Raw genomic sequence first — 10,932 nt, 5'->3', positions numbered from 1 at the left:
AAGAAGGAATAGTGCATCGGAAAAGAGATACTCGTATCCGAAAAGATAATCCTGTCGTTTCCACAGAAACGTTCCTCCAGTTAGAAGGAGAACTCATATAACACATAGTATTTCATAGCGACGCAATTTCTGTGTTAATTCGTCAATGTGAGGGAGCGTGAGATGCAGTAATGAAGGAATAGTGCATCGGGAAGGAGATACTCGTATCCCAAAAGAAAATCCTGTCGTTTCCATAGAAACGTTCCTCGATTTACAAGGAGAATTCCTATAACCCATAAGATTCCATAGCGACTCAATTTCTGTGTTAATTCGTCAAAAAGAGGGAGCGAGAGATGCAGTAAAGAAGGAATAGTGCATCGGAAAGGAGATACTCGTATCCCAAAAGAAAATCCTGTCTTTTCCATAGAAACGTTCCTCGATTTACAACGAGAATTCCTATAACCCATAGTATTTCATAGCGACGCAATTTCTGTGTAAATTCGTCAATGTGAGGAAGCGTGAGATGCAGTAAAGAAGGAATAGTGCATCGGAAAGGAGATAATCGTATCCAAAAAGAAAATCCTCTCGTTTCCATAGAAACGTTCCTCGGTTTAGAAGGAGAATTCCTATAACCCATAGTATTTCATAGCGACGCAATTTCTGTGTTAATTCGTCAATGTGAGGGAGCGAGAGATGCAGTAAAGAAGGAATAGTGCATCGAAAACGAAATACTCGTTTCCCAAAAGCAAATCCTGTCGTTTGCATAGAAATGTTCCTCGATTTACAAGAAGAATTCCTATATTTCATACTATTCCATAGCGACGCAATTTCTGTGTTAACTCGTCAATACTAGGGAGCGGGAGATGCAGTAAAGAAGGAATAGTGCATCGGAAAGGAGATACTCGTATCCCAAAAGAAAATCCTGTCGTTTCCAAAGAAACGTTCCTCAATGAAGAAGGAGAATTCCTACAACCCATAGTATTTCATAGCGACGCAACTTCTGCGTTAATTCGTAAATGTGTTGGAGCCAGAGATGCAGTAAAGAAGGAATAGTGCATCGGAAAGGAGATATTCGTATCCTAAAAGAAAATCCTGTCGTTTCCATAGAAACGTTCCTCGATTGAGATGAATGCCTATAACACATAGTATTTCATAGCGACGAAATTTCTGTGTTAATTCGTCAATGTGAGGGAGCGAGACATGCAGTAAAGAAGGAATAGTGCATCGGAAAGGAGATACTCGTATCCGAAAAGATAATCCTGTCGTTTCCACAGAAACGTTCCTCGAGTTAGAAGGAGAACTCATATAACACATAGTATTTCATAGCGACGCAATTTCTGTGTTAATGCGTCAATGAGAGGGAGCGTGAGATGCAGTAATGAAGGAATAGTGCATCGGAAAGGAGATACTCGTATCCCAAAAGAAAATCCTGACGTTTCCATTGAAACTTTCCTAGTTTTAGAAGGAGAATTCCTATAACCCATAGTATTTCGTAGCGACGCAATTTCTGTGTAATTCGTCAATAAGAGGGAGCGAGAGATGCAGTAAAGAAGGAATAGTGCATCGGAAAGGAGATACTCGTGTCCCAAAAGAAAATCCTGTCGTTTCCATAGAAACGTACTTCGATTTAGAAGGATAATTCCTATAACCCATAGTATTTCATAGCGACGCAATTTCTGTGTTAATTCGTCAATGTCAGGGAGCGAGAGATGCAGTAAAGAAGGAATAGTGCATCGAAAAGGAGATGCTCGTATCCCAAAACAAAATCCTGTCGTCTCCATAGAAACGTTCCTCGATTTACAAGGAGAATTCGTATAACACATAGTATTTCATAGCGACGAAATTTCTGTGTTAATTCTTCAATGTGAGGGAGCGAGAGATGCAGTAAAGGAGGAATAGTGCATCGAAAAGGAAATACTCGTATCCCAAAAGGAAATCCTGTCGTTTCCATAGAAACGTTCCTTGATTTAGAAGGAGATTTCCTATAACCCATAGTATTCCATAGCGACTCAATTTCTGTGTTAATTCGTCAAAAAGAGGGAGCGAGAGATGCAGTAAAGAACGAATAGTGCATCGGAAAGGAGATACTCGTATCCCAAAAGAAAATCCTGTCGTTTCCATAGAAACGTTCATCGATTTACAAGGAGAATTCCTATAACCCATAGTATTTCATAGCGACGCAATTTCTGTGTAAATTCGTCAATGTGAGGGAGCGAGAGATGCAGTAAAGAAGGAATAGTGCATCGGAAAGGAGATACTCGGATCCCAATAGAAAATCCTGTCGTTTCCATAGAAACATTCCTCGATTTAGAAGGAGAATTCCTATGACCCATAGTATTTCATAGCGACGCAATTTCTGTGTAAATTCGTCAATGTAAGGGAGCGAGAGATGCAGTAAACAAGGAATAGTGCATCGAAAAGGAGATACTTGTATCCCAAAAGAAAATCCTGTCGTTTCCATAGAAACGTTCCTCGATTTAGAAGGAGAATTCCTATAACTCATAGTATATCATAGCGACGAAATTTCTGTGTTAATTCGTCAATGTGAGGGAGCGAGAGATGCAGTAAAGAAGGAATAGTGCATCGAAAAGGAGATACTCGTATCCCAAAAGGAATTCCTGTCGTTTCCATAGAAACGTTCCTCGATTTTGAAGGAGAATTCCTATAAACCATAGTATTTCATAGCGACGCATTTTCTGTGTTAATTCGTCAATAAGAAGGAGCGAGAGATGCAGTAAAGAAGGAATAGTGCATCGGATGGAGATACCCATATCCCAAATGATAATCCGGTCGTTTCCATATAAACGTTCCTCCATTTTGAAGGAGAAGTCATAGAACCCATAGTATTTCCAAGCGACGCAATTTCTGTGTCGATTCGTCGATGTGAGGAAGCGTGAGATGCAGTAAAGATGGAATTGTGCATCGGAAAGGAGATACTCATATTACAAAAGAAAATCCTGTCGTTTCCATAGAAACGTTCCTCGATGTAGAAGGAGAATTCCTATAACCCATAGTATTTCATAGCGACGCAATGTCTGTGTAATTCGTCAATAAGAGGGAGCGAGATATGCAGTAAAGAAGGAATAGTGCATCGGAAAGGAGATACTCGTATCCAAAAAGAAAATCCTGTCGTTTTCATAGAAACGTACCTCGATTTAGAAGGATAATTCCTATAACCCATAGTATTTCATAGCGACGCAATTTCTGTGTTAATTCGTCAATGTCAGAGAGCGAGAGATGGAGTAAAGAAGGAATAGTGCATCGAAAAGGAGATACTCGTATCCCAAAAGAAAATCCTTTCGTTTCCATAGAAACGTTCCTCGATTTACAAGGAGATTTCGTATAACCCATAGTATTCCACAGCGATGCAATTTCCGTGTTAATTCGTCAATAAGAAGGAGCGAGAGAAGCAGTAAAGAAGGAATAATGCATCGGATTGGAGATACTCGTATCCCAAAAGAAAATCCTGTCGTTTCTATAGAAAAGTTCCCCGATATAGAAGGAAAATTCCTATAACTATTGGTATTTTATAGCGACGCAATTTCTGTGTTTAGTCGTTAATGTGAGGGAGCGAGAGATGCAGTAAAGAAGGAATAGTGCATCGGAAAGGAGATATTCGTATCCCAAAAGGAAATCCTGTCATTTCCATAGAAACGTTCCTCGATTTAGAAGGAGAATAGCTATAACCCATAGTATTTCATAGCTACGCAATTTCGGTGTTAATTCGTCAATGTGAGGGAGCGTGAGATGCAGTAAAGAAGGAATAGTGCATCGAAAAGGAGATACTCGTATCCCAAAAGCAAATCCTGTCGTTTGCATAGAAATATTCCTCGATTTACAAGAAGAATTCCTATATTTTATACTATTCCATAGCGACGCAATTTCTGTGTTAATTCGTCAATACTAGGGAGCGGGAGATGCAGTAAAGAAGGAATAGTGCATCGGAAAGGAGATACTCGTATCCCAAAAGAAAATTCTGTCGGTTCCATAGAAACGTTCCTCGATTAAGAAGGAGAATTCCTATAAACAATAGTATTTCATAGCGACGCATTTTCAGTGTTAATTCGTCAATAACAGGCAGCGAGAGTTGCAGTAAAGAAGGAATAGTGCATCGGAAAGGAGATACTCCTATCCGAAAAGATAATCCTGTCGTTTCCACAGAAACGTTCCTCGAGTTAGAAGGAGAACTCATATAACACATAGTATTTCATAGCGACGCAATTTCTGTGTTAATTCGTCAATGTGAGGGAGCGTGAGATGCAGTAATGAAGGAATAGTGCATCGGAAAGGAGATACTCGTATCCCAAAAGAAAATCCTGTCGTTTCCATAGAAACGTTCCTCGATTTACAACGAGAATTCCTATAACCCATAAGATTCCATAGCGACTCAATTTCTGTGTTAATTCGTCAAAAAGAGGGAGCGAGAGATGCAGTAAAGAAGGAATAGTGCATCGGAAAGGAGATACTCGTATCCCAAAAGAAAATCCTGTCGTTTCCATAGAAACGTTCCTCGATTTACAAGGAGAATTCCTATAACCCATAGTATTTCATAGCGACGCAATTTATGTGTAAATTCGTCAATGTGAGGAAGCGTGAGATGCAGTAAAGAAGGAATAGTGGATCGGAAAGGAGATAATCGTATCCAAAAAGAAAATCCTCTCGTTTCCATAGAAACGTTCCTCGGTTTAGAAGGAGAATTCCTATAACCCATAGTATTTCATAGCGACGCAATTTCTGTGTTAATTCGTCAATGTGAGGGAGCGAGAGATGCAGTAAAGAAGGAATAGTGCATCGAAAACGAAATACTAGTATCCCAAAAGCAAATCCTGTCGTTTGCATAGAAATGTTCCTCGATTTACAATAAGAATTCCTATATTTCATACTATTCCATAGCGACGCAATTTCTGTGTTAATTCGTCAATACTAGGGAGCGGGAGATGCAGTAAAGAAGGAATAGTGCATCGGAAAGGAGATACTCGTATCCCAAAAGAAAATCCTGTCGTTTCCATAGAAACGTTCCTCAATGAAGAAGGAGAATTCCTACAACCCATAGTATTTCATAGCGACGCAACCTCTGTGTTAATTCGTAAATGTGATGGAGCCAGAGATGCAGTAAAGAAGGAATAGTGCATCGGAAAGGAGATATTCGTATCCTAAAAGAAAATCCTGTCGTTTCCATAGAAACGTTCCTCGATTGAGATGAATGCCTATAACACATAGTATTTCATAGCGACGAAATTTCTGTGTTAATTCGTCAATGTGAGGGAGCGAGACATGCAGTAAAGAAGGAATAGTGCATCGAAAAGGAGATACTCGTATCCCAAAAGAAAATCCTGTCGTTTCCATAGAAACGTTCCTCGATTTGGAAGGAGAATTCCTATAAACAATAGTATTTCATAGCGACGCATTTTTAGTGTTAATTCGTCAATAACAGGCAGCGAGAGTTGCAGTAAAGAAGGAATAGTGCATCGGAAAGGAGATACTCGTATCCGAAAAGATAATCCTGTCGTTTCCACAGAAACGTTCCTCGAGTTAGAAGGAGAACTCATATAACACATAGTATTTCATAGCGACGTAATTTTTGTGTTAATGCGTCAATGTGAGGGAGCGTGAGATGCAGTAATGAAGGAATAGTGCATCGGAAAGGAGATACTCGTATCCCAAAAGAAAATCCTGACGTTTCCATTGAAACTTTCCTAGTTTTAGAAGGAGAATTCCTATAACCCATAGTATTTCGTAGCGACGCAATTTCTGTGTAATTCGTCAATAAGAGGGAGCGAGAGATGCAGTAAAGAAGGAATAGTGCATCGGAAAGGAGATACTCGTGTCCCAAAAGAAAATCCTGTCGTTTCCATAGAAACGTACCTCGATTTAGAAGGATAATTCCTATAACCCATAGTATTTCATAGCGACGCAATTTCTGTGTTAATTCGTCAATGTCAGGGAGCGAGAGATGCAGTAAAGAAGGAATAGTGCATCGAAAAGGAGATGCTCGTATCCCAAAACAAAATCCTGTCGTCTCCATAGAAACGGTCCTCGATTTACAAGGAGAATTCGTATAACACATAGTATCTCATAGCGACGAAATTTCTGTGTTAATTCTTCAATGTGAGGGAGCGAGAGATGCAGTAAAGGAGGAATAGTGCATCGAAAAGGAAATACTCGTATCCCAAAAGGAAATCCTGTCGTTTCCATAGAAACGTTCCTCGATTTAGAAGGAGAATTCCTATAACCCATAGTATTCCATAGCGACTCAATTTCTGTGTTAATTCGTCAAAAAGAGGGAGCGAGAGATGCAGTAAAGAACTAATAGTCCATCGGAAAGGAGATACTCGTATCCCAAAAGAAAATCCTGTCGTTTCCATAGAAACGTTCCTCGATTTACAAGGAGAATTCCTATAACCCATAGTATTTCATAGCGACGCAATTTCTGTGTAAATTCGTCAATGTGAGGGAGCGAGAGATGCAGTAAAGAAGGAATAGTGCATCGGAAAGGAGATACTCGGATCCCAATAGAAAATCCTGTCGTTTCCATAGAAACGTTTCTCGATTTAGAAGGAGAATTCCTATAACTCATAGTATTTCATAGCGACGAAATTTCTGTGTTAATACGTCAATGTGAGGGAGCGAGAGATGCAGTAAAGATGGAATAGTGCATCGAAAAGGAGATACTCGTATCCCAAAAGGAAATCCTATCGTTTCCATAGAAACGTTCCTCGATTTTGAAGGAGAATTCCTATAAACCATAGTATTTCATAGCGACGCAATTTTCTGTGTTAATTCGTCAATAAGAGGGAGCGAGAGATGCAGTAAAGAAGGAATAGTGCATCGGATGGAGATACCCGTATCCCAAAAGATAATCCGGTCGTTTCCATATAAACGTTCCTCCATTTTGAAGGAGAAGTCATAGAACCCATAGTATTTCATAGCGACGCAATTTCTGTGTCAATTCGTCAAAGTGAGGAGCGAGAGATGCAGTAAAGAAGGAATAGTGCATCGGAAAGGAGGTAATCGTATCCCAAAAGAAAATCCTGTCGTTTCCATAGAAACGTTCCTCGATGTAGAAGGAGAATTCCTATGACCCATAGTATTTCATAGCGACGCAATTTCTGTGTAAATTCGTCAATGTGAAGGAGCGAGAGATGCAGTAAAGAAGGAATAGTGCATCGAAAAGGAGATGCTCGTATCCCAAAAGAAAATCCTGTCGTTTCCATAGAAACGTTCCTCGATGTAGAAGGAGAATTCCTATAACCCATAGTATTTCATAGCGACGCAATTTCTATGTTAATTCGTCAATGTCAGAGAGCGAGAGATGCAGTAAAGAAGGAATAGTGCATCGAAAAGGAGATACTCGTATGCCAAAAGAAAATCCTGTCGTTTCCATAGAAACGTTCCCCGATTTACAAGGAGATTTCGTATAACCCATAGTACTACATAGCGATGCAATTTCCGTGTTAATTCGTCAATAAGAGGGAGCGAGAGATGCAGTAAAGAAGGAATAGTGCATCGGAATGGAGATACTCGTATCCCAAAAGAAAATCCTGTCGTTTCCATAGAAAAGTTCCCCGATTTAGAAGGAAAATTCCTATAACCAATGGTATTTCATAGCGACGCAATTTCTGTGTTTAGTCGTCAATGTGTGGGAGCGAAAGATTCAGTAAAGAAGGAATAGTGCATCGGAAAGGAGATATTCGTATCCCAAAAGAAAATCTTGTCGTTTCCATAGAAACGTTCCTCGATTTAGAAGGAGAATTCCTATAACCCATAGGATTTCATAGCGACGAAATTTCTGTGTTAATTCGTCATTGTGAGGGAGCGAGAGATGCAGTAAAGAAGGAATAGTGCATCGAAAAGGAGATACTCGTATCCCAAAAGCAAATCCTGTCGTTTCCATAGAAATGTTCCTCGATTTACAAGAAGAATACCTATAACTTATACTATTCCATAGCGACGCAATTTCTGTGTTAATTCGTCAATAATAGGAAGCGGGAGATGCAGTAAAGAAGGAATAGTGCATCGGAAAGGAGATATTCGTATCCCAAAAGAAAATCCTGTCGTTTCCATAGAAACGTTCCTCGATTTAGAAGAATGCCTATAACACATAGTATTTCATAGCGACGAAATTTCTGTGTTAATTCGTCAATGTGAGGGAGCGAGACATGCAGTAAAGAAGGAATAGTGCATCGAAAAGGAGATACTCGTATCCCAAAAGAAAATCCTGTCGTTTCCATAGAAACGTTCCTCGATTTAGAAGGAGAATTCCTATAAACTACAGTATTTCATACCGACGAATTTTCCGTGTTAATTTGTTAATAACAGGCAGCGAGAGTTGCAGTAAAGAAGGAATAGTGCATCGGAAAGGATATACTCGTATCCGAAAAGATAATCCTGTCGTTTCCACAGAAACGTTCCTCGAGTTAGAAGGAGAACTCATATAACACATAGTATTTCATAGCGACGCAATTTCTGTGTTAATTCGTCAATGTGAGGGAGCGTGAGATGCACTAAAGAAGGAATAGTGCATCGGAAAGGAGATACTCGTATCCCAAAAGAAAATCCTGTCGTTTCCATTGAAACTTTCCTAGTTTTAGAAGGAGAATTCCTATAACCCATAGTATTTCATAGCGACGCAATTTCTGTGTAATTCGTCAATAAGAGGGAGCGAGAGATGCAGTAAAGAAGGAATAGTGCATCGGAAAGGAGATACTCGAGTCCCAAAAGAAAATCCTGTCGTTTCCATAGAAACGTACCTCGATTTAGAAGGATAATTCCTATAACCCTTAGTATTTCATAGCGACGCAATTTCTGTGTTAATTCGTCAATGTCAGGGAGCGAGAGATGCAGTAAAGAAGGAATAGTGCATCGAAAAGGAGATGCTCGTATCCCAAAACAAAATCCTGTCGTCTCCATAGAAACGTTCCTCGATTTACAAGGAGAATTCGTATAACAGATAGTATTTCATAGCGACGAAATTTCTGTGTTAATTCTTCAATGTGAGGGAGCGAGAGATGCAGTAAAGAAGGAATAGTGCATCGAAAAGGAAATACTCGTATCCCAAAAGGAAATAATGTCGTTTCCATAGAAACGTTCCTCGATTTAGAAGGAGAATTCCTATAAACCATAGTATTACATAGCGACGCATTTTCTGTGTTAATCGGTCAATAAGAGGGAGCGAGAGGTGCAGTAAAGAAGGAATAGTGCATCGGATGGAGATACTCGTATCCCAAAAGATAATCCGGTCGTTTCCATAGAAATGTTCCTCGATTTACAATAAGAATTCCTATAACCCATAGTATTCCATAACGACTCAATTTCTGTGATAATTCGTCAAAAAGAGGGAGCGAGAGATGCAGTAAAGAAGGAATAGTTAATCGGAATGGTGATACTCGTATCCCAAAAGAAAATCCTGTCGTTTCCATAGAAACGTTCCTCGATTTAGAAGGAGAATTCCTATAACCCATAGTATTACATAGCGACGCAATTTCTGTGTTAATTCGTCAATGCGAGGGAGCGAGAGATGCAGTAAAGAAGTAATAGTGCATCGAAAAGGAGATACTCGTATCCCAAAAGAAAATCCTGTCGTTTCCATAGAAACGTTCCTCGATTTAGAAGGAGAATTCCTATAACCCATAGTATTTCATTGCGACGCAATTTATGTGTCACTGCGTCAATGTGAGGGAGCGAGAGATGCAGTAAAGAAGGAATAGTGCATCGGAAAGGAGATACTCGTATCCAAAAAGAAAATCCTGTCGTTTCCATAGAAACGTACCTCGATTTAGAAGGAGAATTCCTATAACCCATAGTAATTCATAGCGACGCAATTTCTGTGTTAATTCGTCAATGCGAGGGAGCGAGAGATGCAGTAAAGAAGTAATAGTGCATCGAAAAGGAGATACTCGTATCCCAAAAGAAAATCATGTCGTTTCCATAGAAACGTTCCTCGATTTACAAGAAGAATTCCTATAACCCATAGTATTCCATAGCGACTCAATTTCTGTGTTAATTCGTCAAAAAGAGGGAGCGAGAGATGCAGTAAAGAAGGAATAGTACATCGGATGGAGATACCCGTATCCCAAAAGATGATCCGGTCGTTTCCATATAAACGTTCCTCCATTTTGAAGGAGAAGTCATAGTACCCATAGTATTTCATAGCGACGCAATTTCTGTGTCAATTCGTCAAAGTGAGGAGCGAGAGATGCAGTAAAGAAGGAATAGTGCATCGAAATGGAGATACTCGTATCCCAAAAGAAAATCCTGTCGTTTCCATAGAAATGTTCCTCGATTTACGAGAAGAATTCCTATAATCCATAGTATTCCATAGCGACTCAATTTCTGTGTTAATTCGTCAAAAAGAGGGAGCGAGAGATGCAGTAAAGAAGGAATAGTGCATCGGAAAGGAGATACTCGTATCCCAAAACAAAATCCTGTCGTTTCCATAGAAACGTTCCTCGATTTACAAGGAGAATTCCTATAACCCATACTATTTCATAGCGACGCAATTTCTGTGTAAATTCGTCAATGTGAGGAAGCGTGAGATGCAGTAAAGAAGGAATAGTGCATCAGAAAGGAGATAATCGTATCCAAAAAGAAAATCCTGTCGTTTACATAGAAACGTTCCTCGATGTAGAAGGAGAGTTCCTATGACCCATAGTATTTCATAGCGACGCAATTTCTGTGTAAATTCGTCAATATGAAGGAGCGAGAGATGCAGTAAAGAAGGAATAGTGCATCGAAAAGGAGATACTCGTATCCCAAAAGAAAATCCTGTCGTTTCCATAGAAACTTTCCTCGATTTAGAAGGAGAATTCCTACAACACATAGTATTTCATAGCGACGCAATTTCTGTGTTAATTCGTCAATAAGAGGGAGTGAGAGATGCAGTAAAGAAGGAATAGTTAATCGGAAAGGTGATACCCGTATCCCAAAAGAAAATCCTGTCGTTTCCATGGAAAC

Source organism: Schistocerca cancellata, chromosome 11, assembly GCF_023864275.1.
Source record: "Schistocerca cancellata isolate TAMUIC-IGC-003103 chromosome 11, iqSchCanc2.1, whole genome shotgun sequence".
Classification (NCBI taxonomy): Eukaryota; Metazoa; Arthropoda; class Insecta; order Orthoptera; family Acrididae; genus Schistocerca; species Schistocerca cancellata.
Note: the sequence above shows the minus strand (reverse complement) of the source record.